The 14,039-nt window shown below is 36.6% G+C and overlaps 1 protein-coding gene across 2 annotated transcripts in view; it reads left to right on the top strand.

Annotated features, from left to right (window-relative positions):
- The window catches only part of gulp1a (GULP PTB domain containing engulfment adaptor 1a), a 67,145-nt gene that overhangs the window by 13,253 nt on the left and 39,853 nt on the right, over positions 1–14,039 (top strand). The gene's annotated exons all lie outside the window — the stretch shown is intronic.

The raw sequence follows: 14,039 nt of genomic DNA, 5'->3' as shown, positions 1-14,039 counted from the left end.
TTTAGCACTTTAGTTGGGAGGCTGATTTCTCAGTTCACTCTCTGAGTTGACTGCATTATCTTATCCTAGTGGGCCTGAATGGCCATTTATGTGTTGTTTTGCCAAGGCTGCAGTCTAAGCTAAATGCTTTTTCAACTACATTATTTATTTTCTTCTACACTATCAGCCTGGAAGCTTCCTCCATAAAGATCATTCACATTAAAACTAATTAGATTTATTTGGGCTCATTACAATACTACCTCCCTGGGCAAACCCTGTCAGGGTTTCAGTGTTCTATTGCTGCTGTTTATACTTCAAGTTGACTACAGCAAAAACACACAAACCCTCTTTTTTTTTTCTTCTATAAGAAGTTACAGAGGCATGGTGGTGCTCACAGCAAGAAGGACCTGAGTTTCAATCCACCAACACTTGTAATGAATAACGGATGGATTGATGTACTTGGTGGCAGTAAGAACACACTGCAAGCACAAATTTGATTTATTTTCACCATTAAATGTGATACAACAAATAGTGGACAGAGGGTAATATAAGAATTAATTTGAGTAGTATTTGTGTTCATCTTGTTGCACTTTCAAAGAACCAAACATATAATTTAACATGACAGAAATATAATTTTGCACAGAGGAACAATTACAATTTCTAATACTTGCTTTCTCGTTTTTAGTCTGTTTTTTGAAAAAAACTAAACAATTTAATATTTATGACAAATCAGTATCTTGTCTTCCTCCTTGGATCTCCATAGTTATTTTCCAAATAAATGTTTACAATTGGTTTAAATGGAGATTGTTTTCAGTTTATTGTCCCTAATTTTTTGCTTTCTCCAGCTCATCAGATTTCTTGGTGGCTGCCTAGAAAAGCTTGTTTGGCAGTATGGGCAACAATGAGGCCAGCGAGGAAATCTAGCATATAACTGCAGAATTAACAGCAGTCCGGTTTACCTCTTTGTGCAGGAGCTGAGATACAGCCCTGTACTCTGTAGACTGTAGAGACTGTAGAGTCTCTGCGTCCCCCTGCCACAGAGGCTAAAGTTGATCTCCAGCAAGAAGATTCAAGATCGAATTACTTCTCCTCTCCTAAATCTGCCATCAGCACTCAAATTTAAGCTACTTTGCAGCAGTCAAAAGAATCTCTTACATGAAACCACGTTAGATTGAAGCTCCTTTCTGTCCTCTTTACAGTTGTGTGTGATATAAGCCTACTCTAAGACAACATTACCGTTGGCTAAAATCAGGGTGATATTGCTGATAATGCACTTACAATGGAGTGCAACTGTAGATCAGTTGGCAGACCAGTGTTTCACAAACTGCATTGTAAATACATGAAGTTGTTATGAGTTATTATTGTTACTAAGTTATGAATCTTAAGTAATTTCCCTATTGGTAATAAAGTATATCAGAAATAACAAAAAACTAAACCAAACAACACCCATTTTGAACTATTAAAATGCTGCTGAAATAACCTCATCTGCTTATCCTGGATGTACATGGCAGGTGGTATATGAATGTTTGCATCGTCTGCAGAGCTTATATACATGAAGAAAGCATGGGTGGTTAAACAACTGATATGGAAAGAGACTGTTACACATCAGTTGAGTCAATAACACAATATTATTTGTTAAATCATCTACTCATATATAACTAAGTAAATAATCTTAATTTTGTGAGCTTTATTCATTTGAAACCAGTTTCTGTGGACAACAGCACCATAGCATCTAGTTTTTGGTGAAGCTGGTGTCATTATACTCACCAAATAGTGATGAAACTGGGTACTACAGAACAGAAATGTGAAACGGGGGATTAAAAAAGACAGCAGCATGACTTCCTTGTTTCTGTCACTGAGACACACTCAACCCTACTGCTGAATTGTTAGTGAAGTCAGATTCTCTGCTGTTCAGTGTTATTGACTTTTCATCTGTCCGCACTTTAGGAAGCACAGAGGATCTTCTCCTGTGAAGGGATGCATAGTTCCGTTTTGGAATTGAGTTAAAGTTTTATAAATACTACAACTAATTGAGCTCCGCTGCCAAACAATCATAACTTCACATTCTCCATATTCTGTTTAGTAAAATTTCTTTGGCCTCTCACTGTAGAACAGTGTTTATTGGGCAGTTTACTTAGTTATTGAGATTAAAGTGACCACTTTTGGGAACATGATGGTGAATTCAAACAAACCTAATTTTGCAACACACATTGTGGATTAGACAATGCAGCATATATATATTTATATGAATATTTTATCACCTGTATAAAGGTGCTGAAACCAAATTAGATTATGCAAAAATGAACGTAAACAATGAAATGGCAGCCAATGATTGATATAAAAAATGGGACGTACTGAAATGACATCTTATGCCAAAATTGTTTTCCCAAAATAAATGTTTACATATTAGTGTTTTTACATGATTTCCTGTTATTTTAACGTTGACTTTTTGAGTACATACCAGCAGAGTGCCATGAATAAATGCCAGCAGTAACAAATAGAGCTCTTACAGCTTTGTCTTTCCATAATGGACTGTAATTTACCAGACACAGCCCATTGTTTAATCTCATTAAAAACCCAAAGTACTTGCTTTTAAACTTTGTTGTCATGAGAAAAATTAGAAGTCAGAAATTTCAGACACTAGCCAAGGTCTTTATTCACAGGTCTGACCGAAGGAGAGCGTCTACTGTGGGGAAAACAAAATGTGAGGGAATAGTTATGCTCTGCTTCTCTACTGTAATATGCTACGTTTGCATCAGCATACACCTGATAACTTCTGACCATGTTTTTGTACTTCTGTCAATTTAAGATACAGTGTCACCTGTGCTAAGATGTGAGAATGGCCTACAGACTAGCGTTTGTCTTTACTGACAGTTTCTCATAATAAGTCTGTATTAATATTCTGCCTGTAGTGGACAGTTTACAGGTTTTACTAATGACCTTCTTTACCTTTCCCTACATACAAACGCTGGTCATTCACACTCCTGTCGTTCGCTCACACAGCACTTTTTTTTTTCATTCTTATTTCAACCTTTAAAACACAATGTCCCAAATTTGTCATCTGTTTCAGTGGACCACACTTATCTTCTTCCCTCCCAGACTTCTTTCTTTTGCCATGCTTTGCTGTTTCACCCCTGATTGTGTCTCCTTCATCTGTTACAGCCCACTTGCTGTCTGAAAAGAACAGACATTGATGGATGCTAATCACTTTTCCTGTGCCCAGCCAACCAGCTCAGCCAAAGGCATCCCCCTTGGAGCCTATCAATAAATGTGCTACTCTGTTCATTTTTAACATTATTGGCACTATTAGTAATGTACCTGTAGTAATTACAGTTGACTCCAGATAGATACGGCAGATATTGCACTTGGCATATAGGTACAGTGGCAAGAAAAAGTATGTGAATTTCATGGTTTTCTGCATTAATTTGTCATAGAATTTGATCTGGTTTTCATCTAAGTCAAGAGTATTAACAAAATGCTGAAAATCATGACATTCCAAAAAGTTCACATACTTTTTCTTGCCACTGTATATGTGTGTACACTATAGGCTATACTCAATTTACACACGATTTCTGCTTGTCATTACCTCAAACCACAATACACATCAAAAACCTGCAGCTTTTTCAAAGAGAAGAAGCTACAGACAGCAAGTGAACTTTCACTGCCCTCTAATCCAGTCTGCCATTCATGTAGCACAGGAAATAGAACACTTTCCTGAGTCAGAGGCAGTTAAACATATCAAATATTGATCTTTTTGTGGCGCAAAACCATTTCTTTATTTAATATAGCCAAAAGATGAAGTGCCGGCTATAGTGGAGTTTATTTATTAAGCCACCTCAATATAACTATTTTGATCTTGGCAGGCCTTGTGTTTTGTTTCTTTGAACAGATAGTTTTGGTGTATCTTTTGCTGTTGTTTGTTGCGTCTGATCATGGCTTAAAGTATTCTGGATGTCTTTTTGCACAAACTATCAGACTTGGCTCCACCCTCACCCACAATTCATAAAAACAAATGAACATGATTAAGGTTGTAATTTCTTTTAATTCAATTCAGTTCATTTTTTATATATAGCGCCAAATCACAACAGAAGTTATCTCAAGGCACTTTACAATGTAAGGTTTTAAGACCTTACAAAATACAATTCCCATTCAAAAAAAAAAAAAAAAAAAAAAAAAAAAAAATCCAAAGGGATTTAGAGTACGAGGTACAAGGCAAAGGCAGGGTAAGTGTAGGGAGGTATTACCTAAACCTCTGTCTTCTGCATGGAGGGTGGCATTCTTACCACTACACTATCCAGCCAGTCACACACTTTAATATTTCGTTGGACTGCCCTTAGCTTTGATTACGGCAGTCATACACTGTGGCATCATTTTGATATGCTTCTACAATGTCACAACATCTATTTTTGTCCAGCGTTGTACTGATGATGGTAGAGTTCGACCGCTATGCAAAGTCTTCTCCAGCACATCCCATCATCATATCATAACACGCTCATAACCCTAACCCACTGCCTGTGGGGACAGTTTCCAATGTAGTCACTAGGCATAATGGGTACATTACTTCACCCTCCTCTCTTCTTACCCTGATGCTCCCATCACTCTGGAACAGGGTATCTGGACTCATCAGACCGTATGACCTTCTTCTGTCAGTTCTTAACCCAGTTTTAGTAGTTTCAGCAATTTCTTTATGTTTTTTTTTTTTTTTTTGCTTGATGCCAATAATTTGACCATCCTGAAACAGATTAACATCTTTTCTACGACCACAGGATGTGTCTTCTGACATGGTTGTTTAAAAATTGAGAAGCTACTCACTGAATCAGTGGGTTAAATAACTTGTTACCAGCTGAAACATAATCATTGATGTAGTAATTATCCAATGGGAACTACCCATTTGCTTACTTAAATCCAGGTGGTGTATACAGAATTATTAATTATATAAAAAACCCAACAATCCCATTTGAACAAGGCAACAGTGAAGACAAAAAACTCCCTTTAATGGATGAAACCTCTAGCAGAACCAGGTTCAGTGTGGTCATCGGCCTCGACTGGTTAGGATAAGTGGAAAGAGGAGAAAGAGCAGAAAAGCACTGGGCAAGTTAGTAGGGCCAGTAACTACACTCTCGAAATATTTACATGTATATCAGAGGTTGAGGATACCTGCAGAAAGGAAAAAGAGCAAGAAAGAGAGACGGAGAGGAGGAAACACAATTATGGGAGAGAGAAAACACAAAGTTAATGAATTTGGATAGAGAGAGGAGAGGAGAGGACATTTTGTAAGTAAAGTTAGTATTATCTTTATGAAGGGATGTGGTCCGCTACCATGTCATCAAAATCTCAATGCTTTCTAATCTACCACCAAATCTAGTTAATTATCTTTTTAAAAAAAGGCTATTTTTATAGAATTCAGTAAGAAAATTAATTCAAACTGTTACGCGTAACAAAAGATGTAACATCGTTAACCCTTTCCTCATTAATTTCTCCATGTGTTGTACTTTTTTCTCATATCATTCAAAGTATAAATATACTTGTTTCAACTGCATAAAGGTGCTGAAAGCAAACTAGATTATGTGCAAATAAACTGCAAAAATATGATTAATTAATAGCACAAATGTTTTGTCTCAAGAGTTACAGAGATGACATCACATGCTAAAATATTTTACCCAGAATGAACATTTACATTTTGTATTGTCACACTATTTCTTATTATTTTCACTTAGATGTATTTGAGTACATATCAGAGTACTAGGTTTCAGGCAATGAATAAATAACAGCAACACAGCAGACTCTCTTGAAACATTGCCTTTCCATTATGGACTGTTATTTACTAGACACAGCCCATTCTTTATTAACTAAAGTAGAAACAACACAGTGAAATAATATGAATTCTATTTTACCATTCAGTGAGTATTAGTTATTTTATTCTATTTTAACCAACAAGTCCATCCTACATAGCTCTGGGCTTTAATACATTTTGACAAAGGTTTGTTTTGCACAACCCAGCCAATGTACAGCATTGTGTTTGCTGATTGTTTTTCTGCAGTTTGGAATTCTGAAATCAGTGATGAGCTGTTGACTTCCTTTTTCAGGAAACATTTTCATGCAATCAAATATTGATGTAAATCAGAAGGAGAAGAAGGAGAACATCCGTGCCCTCACAATGGTGATTGATTGCTTCAGGTCTTTCAGTGAAAGTTTTTTGGTGCAACATGTTGTGTTTGAAGGTACAAAGCAGAAGAGTTTGTGTTCTTAGTCTTATGCTGATTATTTTATTAGTCAAGTTATTATTTGTCCTATACTGTTTCTATGAAACAATGTAAAAGTCATGTTTAATGGGCATAAACATGTTTATTTAACATTTCACATCATACCCCAAAACACCTAAAAATATAGCTTTGCCCCAACATAGAAATACTAAACAGAAGGACCTACTCTATGTAGTCCAGAAACAGACAAAAATGCTTAAAAATTTTATTTTTTATTTTTTTATTTTTACTGAACCACGATTAATGGGGACTTTCTTGTTTGTTTTGTAAGGCCTGCTTAGATTTTTTTATTGTAGACAATCCAGTTTTTGAATTGTAACAGTTATAGTATTTTGCCTTTCTTTTAGAGCCCAGAGATAGGATGTATGAAGCTCACTGAGTGATAATGATAAAAACCAAATCTAGTGAGGTGTGTTGAATCAAATCAACATCATTTTAAGACAGACTTAAAATTCTGAACCTATCCTCTAATTCATATGCATGAGACACAATATATGTGTAAGCAAAAACATTTTGTTAGTGGGGGCCTAATCACATTAGAAAAATCATTTTCACTTCATCTAGATGCTCTTATTCAGCTCCACGGGGAGTTTGGGTTGTATGCAGGAATCCTGACCTTTGAGTTGAACCACTAAATCAAGATGAGCTGGGAGAAGTCTGAAGATGTGTTTCGCTTGCTTAGTTACCCTTAAAGCTATTTCCTGTCACATCTACTCTGTCCGCTGACAGAGAAGTATAGCCTCATGGCAGACTGTTTTGGCTACTGGCCCATACATACATACATGCATTGAACTTTAAAGCTGGCACAAGATTTGTCCTTATCTGTGTGAGTGGGATCCACTCCAGTGAAGTTCTGTTCATTGGTCTACAATGTAGGTCTGGGCTGAAAGAGTCCAATAATATGAACACCTCTCTATAGTCTAAATCATCATCAGTAAATCTCTTTGGATAGGCTGTCATTTGTAGCTCACCCCTTTATGGCACCTGACCATAAAGAGTGAGTCACATATAACCTAAAGTGCACATTGTCTCTGTCAGAGTGCACTCTCTGTGAGATCATTCAGAGTGAAGTTAAGTTGGCATTCTTCCACCTAGCAGTTTAGTGTAATTAACCATTACAGTGCTTTTCAGTCCAACTCAAACAGAGAAAGCAACTTGAATTTGCCAGTATACATGGGGAAAAAAAGAACATTGGTAAACATGACTGTTGGTCATGTCATGCCAATGAAGCAAAGTTGCATAAGCTGCTAGATATCTACAAAAATACGATGCAATAAGATTATTGCAGTGTATGTTAACATATTCTTTAGCTGTTATAGCTGTTATGGGCTAATGTATCCCAATTGTGATGTGTCTTTATACTGACTTTAGACTGACCTGCACTTAAAAGATAATGGAAACTGATGATTCCTCATCACAGTGGCAGACCTGTCTTCTAACATGTTCTTGTCAAATTTCAAATCAAAACTGAAGTTGGTTGTCAACACTTTACAGGTGCTGTGATGCTTGTAAAGGTCAACAGATATAAAAGGTCACTTTGCCAAGAATAGATTTAGACACATTCAGAGTAAAAGGCACTGCTAAGTTGAACCTTGAGAAGAACCAGAATGTACATACAGTTTGCAGGTCTTCTGAGTGTATAATTTGAGGGTGTTAAAAATGCAGCTTACCCTTTCTGTGACACTGTGCTGATTCAACTCACTGAAGGGTATTTTTCACTTCTCCAGCAAGTTTTAAGCACCAGATTGAGTGCCCAAGAAGTCATTGTTGACTTCCTGAAGGAAAAATGATTTCTTTAAGGAAAAATTACATCCATAAAGACTCCCAGGTATAACCAGTGGGTGTTAGCCCTGACAGTTTTTCTCTTCAGTTTCTACTTATTTTGATGAGTGCAGTACTAGTACTATGTACCATACTTCACATATGAGATATGGTAAATATGAGCAGTTTATTATTTTCCTAATGTACAGCTGACCCTGGAACATCTCAGCAGTCAGTTCATTTACCTTTCATCTCCTAAAATGAGTTAATTGGCTGTGATTCCTACATAGGTTGATACATAGTTGTTTATTTTTTTTATTCACAGTCCACATGCACATGCACATGCACATTATACTTTACATTATTGGAATTATATAGCCAACAATTGTGCAAAGAACGTATCTCTTTGTTTTTCTGATACATAGATTGCTTTTCATGTTTTCTTTTTTCCTTTTAAAAGACAAACTCAACAAATCTTTATTAAAAGTTGAGTTGAGAGATTGTTGTTATGGTAGTTGCCCAGTCAGGAAACAGGGATGACCTCTGTGGTGCTGGATTGGCAACATGGCCCCAGAAGACATGAAGAGATTTTTGCTCAAAGCAAGACAAAGTCTAACAGTAGCGGAAATGTTACCAGTGTTCAACCAGTTTGCATTTAATAGAGTTTAGAGATTTGTTTATACAGTACAGCAGGAACACCACAAAACACAGTTTATCAAACGTATAGACAAATGTTGTGTGTGATGTTGTTTAGTTTTACTTTTGTGTGTTAAATGTATATGTTAAAAAACATCTAATGCACATTATGGATGTGCAGTAACCAATAACTAGTACCATTAAAAAAAAGCAGCTTTGCTCATCTTTGACTTAAAGATGCTGGTTAAGATTTAGTGACATCTAGCAGTAAGGTTGCAGATTGCTACCATATGAATACCCTACTCCCATCATTCTTTCCAAGTGTGAGAGAGCCAGCGTCTAGCCTGAATAACAATTTGTTGTGGTTTTTCTTTTTATGTCTTCTTCAGCTTCCAAACGGTATCATAATGTCATGACGACCTCTGTAAAAGGGGACCCGCTCCCTATGAAGAAATAAAAGATGGGCAAAATAAACTGCAATGATTCTTACTTTAAGATGATTACAATACTATGGAGCAAGATCATGCAGGACTTTTTGCACAGCAAGTCTTGGTTTGTAATGAGTTCTTAAATTACATGACAATCAGTGCAGTGATCTGAGGCTAGTTTGATGTCCACAGATGAAACTTGTCATACTTGTTGAAACTCAGGGTGGGGATATTCTGAATTATGGGAAATTAACCTTTCACCCAGAGTGTTTGTAAACCAATCAGTGAGCAGGACATTAAAGTTTAAACTAGCCTACTACAGATTACCAGTTGTACAATCTTTCTGCATCTACTTAAAAAAGGGTTACAATTTTCACAGCCATTGTGCTGGGTAGGAATTGGGAAAGATAAAGAACTATTCTAGGTTCAGAAATGTGTTGAAATGTGTCAACCAGAAATTTTAGCTTGGCCTCAACTGATTGACTCTGTGGGACTGTCACTTGCTTTATCTTAAGCCATGCTATGTATAGTGTATATATAACAGGTGTGGTATTACCATGCCGTTATACTAGCATTCATATGTTTTCTCATCATGCTGACCTCCGTGTGCATCCTGGTCCTTTTCATCTTGACTGCATCCTGACTGTCTGTATCGCCGCCATCATCACCTCCATCAGATCTCATGTTTGTATTGTTCTTTAGCAGCCACTCATCATCACTGTTGTCACTATACACTATAATGGAGTTGGAGGGAATTTAGTAAATGCACACTGACATACAACCAAGACAGCCATAAGAAAAGGTGAAGCAATTACATGTGTTGGAAATATACTTTTCATGCATGGAATCTGATGCTTGCATGATGTCCACTTCATATGCTTATATGTCATTTACTGCTTTTTAAAAATAAAATCTTTAAAAATAAAGAAGATGCTTAGATGTTACTTTATATGATCATATTTTTTTAACTTCTAGTGTTCTTTTGTAATGGAAAAACTGATGGGATATGTCAGCAGTGGTTAACAGGTGTGGCTGCCATTGAGAGAAAGTTATAGCGACTGAATAAACCTCAGTAGAGTAGTGCAGCGAGCATTCTAGAGGCTTATATGCAGTTCTACCAGAGAGACCACTGCATTTAGGAGAAAATTACTTTTAAATAGCTGTCCACTGCAGTGACCACTGTACGCCAGAGGGTTAATCGAGTTTCTTAGAAATAGTGTTATGGCTAATGTCATGGGTACCACCAAATCTTCACAAATAAATGCTCATGCACTTTATGCTGATAGCAGTCTTTGGCATGGAGAACCCATCATCCATTTTCCCAAAAACAAGCTGAAACTTGTCTGACCCCAGAAGAAATTACCACTGTATTTTAGTCCATCTGGCATAATCTCTGGCTCAGAGAACCCTAGCTGCATTTCTTCATGGAAATAAAGTGTGGTTTTAATTTTCATAAGTTTGGCACAGTGATTAGCCACAACCCATCTTTGTTTGCAAAGTTTAAGCATTGTTTGAACCTTCGATTATTTAACATTTGCTATTACCTGCTAATTTTGGAATCATCTAGATGAGTATGCCTTTGAAGTTAAGTTCCACCTTCTTCATTCCATTGGAAATGTTTTCTATTGTTTGGTAATGCAGTGTTTTTTATGTTTATTTATCTGCTGTAGTGTAAATAATGTTCAGCTATTTGAGTGCAGATATTGTGTGCACATGTGAAATTGCTCGGGCATACACACATATCCACATACATATGATTATCATATTTTTACAGTACATAAGACAGCAAGCCCATAACAGTAACTACTTTAGCTGTTGTCACAACAATCACACAATCCCAATGAGAAGATCCATTTACATTTCTAGATCTGTTTTTTTTTTTTTTTTCAGCACACTTTAAGGTCATCCTACAGAAACTGCATCCAGTATCTGGTCTCTTTCTTCCCCAGTTTTAGTAATGAAAATGCTAAATAAATAAAATAAGATCTAGATTGCAAACAAAATATTTTTTCCAGCACCCAAATTATCATTAATGTTTTAGAATGTAAAAAGTAAAGTTTTAAAATAATTACTAGGCTGAAATCTTTGCCTCTCACAGTCTGCCTTTGATACACTTTATAATATGTCATGGTGGTGTTTTTAAAGCAAGCATTTGTAATCATTTCTTGTTGTTCAAAGCTGTAAGGACACTAATGTACCATGAAGAAGGAGCTCTTCAGAAGCATAAAAGTCACAGAGATTCTATTTTATTATGAGCGTCCTATTTTCAAAGGTTGCTTAAGATGAAGCTTTGTGATAGTCTGTAGTTTCTGTCTGCAGGTCAGAGCACTGCACGCTTCAAGATGCTTGTGCCAGCTTGTACCTTCTGTATACAAAACCTGACATCTGTCCAGTGCAAACAGAGTTCTGCCCCTCAGGAAGTCAGATGGGCTGAAGCCAGTGTGGTGCTATCTGTGTGTCCCCTGTCTCTTATCTACCACTTCCAGCATGCTACATACTGGATCTGTGCTACTACTCACGTAATGGTGTTTTGCTATCAGGGAACTCATGCCCAGAAGGATAAAAAGGTTCAAGATCCTTAAAACTTGTTTGTAATGAGGTATAAGATAAAGGAAGGTGCTGCCCACTATAACCACATCGTTAACAACTGCTCTGTACACCGAATTTTACACCATACAGTGACAAGAAAATGTGTTTGAACCCTTTAGAATATTATGGTTTTTAGCATATTTTTTTCATAAAATGTGATCTGATCTTCATCTAAGTCAAAAATATAATGTGCTTGAAATAATAACAAAATCTGATCTTTCATGTCTTTGAAAAAACATAAAAACTTCATAGTGCTATTAAAAAAGTATGTAAAACCTTGGAATAATGACTTCAAAAAAGCTAGGTGTTAGCATACCTGGAGTCTTGTTAAGATAATTAGTTTGTAGGTGTAGACTAGAGCTACTTTGACTGACAAATACCACTTAACTTTTTGAGTTTGCTCCACACAAGAAGAATATTCTTATGTGAGCCTTGCTTTGCCATAATGAGCTTTCAGAGGATCTACAATCAAGAATTGTTGATTTACATAAAGCTGCAAAGGGTTTCAAAGTTTCTGTGAAACAGTCTACAGCAGTCTGGCAGCCAGTCAAAATTACCCCAAGAGCACAACAAACACATCAATAAGGTAAAGAAACAACCCAGAATGACAGCCAAAGATTTGAAAGAATTGGCTAACATCTGTGTTCATGAGTCCACAGTACGAAAAAACATTGAACTAGCAGGGTGTCTATGGCAGGACACCACTAAGGACACCGCTACTTGCTGCATGCCTGAAGTTTGCCGAAGAGCCCATTGATACTCCACAGCAGTATTAGCAACATGTTTTGTGGACTGACAGAACGAAGATTGAACTGTTTGGAAAGAACACACAGCACTACATCTGGTGTTGAAAGGCCACAGCATATCATCATGAAAACATCATCGCAATTGTAAAGTATGGTGGGGGAAACATCATGATCTGGGCCTGCTTTGCTGCATTAGGGCCTGGCCAGCTTGCAGTGATTGGGGGGAAGATGAATTCCAAAGTTTATCAATTAAATTCTTCAGCATAATGTGATAATGTACGTCAGCCGGAACTCTGTAGAAGTTAGGTGATGTAACAGGACAGTTATTAATTTCAAGGGTTCCCATACTTTTTGTTGCCACTGTATCTACACAGAAAGTGTAGTGTGAGCACAGTAGCAGGGCACGCACATTCTGTACATTGTTAATATACACAGTCGATAAAAGTTTTATCATAGAACACTCACGTTCGACTTATGCTTTCTTCTTTTACAACAACTGTCCTTTGTGCTGCTGTAGTCCACAGCACCCAACATAGTGTCAGACAGCAACAAAAATATATACAGTAGTATCACTTTTTTTAAGCCTGTAAAAATAAATTTTTGACTATACAAAAAACTTAATTCTTCAGTATATTGAAAATTACTTTGTTGAGATTGTTTTGGTGTTCACTTCCTTAACAGCAGTCAAAACATGCCCACATCCTCTATAACATGTAACCCAGCTCTGAATGTAAATACAAGTAAAAAGGATTAATGAAAGCCTGTCATCGTTTTTACTATGCATGTTTCGTGGGCTGGTTGCCTACCCACTAGATAAATGAACTATATGAATTTTAATTTTAATAATGCCTGTACTACACCTTAACTTTGTAATGAAATTATGTTTCATAGTGTGCGTAGCATCCTTAACATATCTGCTTGTTAAGATTCAATGTAACAAGCCAACCTGAGTACAACATCATACTGCAACAAAAACTCACTGCTTCTGGACAGATTAAAGTGACAGCTGTTTATTCCATTATTCTGTATAAGACATACTGTGGAAAGCTAAAATGCACCAACATTCAAAACATTTTACACAGAATTACTTAAGAAAATACATTTTTGCATTATTCCTTAGCTGGAAATAGATCTTAAGAGATAGAAATGTTCTCTTGCAGCTTTTTTTTCACTGAAATGGAAATCTCAGTATGGGGGAGGAAAAGATTTGATTCAAGAAGGAGATTAACTCTCAGGAAATTATGAAAGAAGACTCAGTCTTTCCGATTTGAATTAAACTGACTCGTCCTCATCATTTTTCTTTCAGTGGACGCAAAAGCCATTTTTTTGCTAATGTACTGTACACTGACAAATTTGTGTGTGTATGTGTTATCATTCATGCTCATTTTAAAATTGGAAACTAGAGTGTGTGGGGATGACCCTCAGCACCATTTATCAGAAAACTCTTGCCTTTCCATATTTATGAACACTCTTTGCCCTTTACATCTATCTCTGAATGTCATTTTTCACGAAGTATTCAGGGACTTTTGTGATAGCAGTGTAATGCTACATAAGAGAAAACCAGGGAGTCACGTATCAGGTTTTGCAGATAGCCCAGTGTCTTTCTTGAAAAGAGTGCATTTTTAGGCATACTCGTG

The sequence above is a fragment of the Anabas testudineus genome, chromosome 21 (genome assembly GCF_900324465.2).
Source record: "Anabas testudineus chromosome 21, fAnaTes1.2, whole genome shotgun sequence".
In the NCBI taxonomy this organism is placed as follows: Eukaryota; Metazoa; Chordata; class Actinopteri; order Anabantiformes; family Anabantidae; genus Anabas; species Anabas testudineus.
This window is presented reverse-complemented; position numbering and strand designations above follow the sequence as displayed.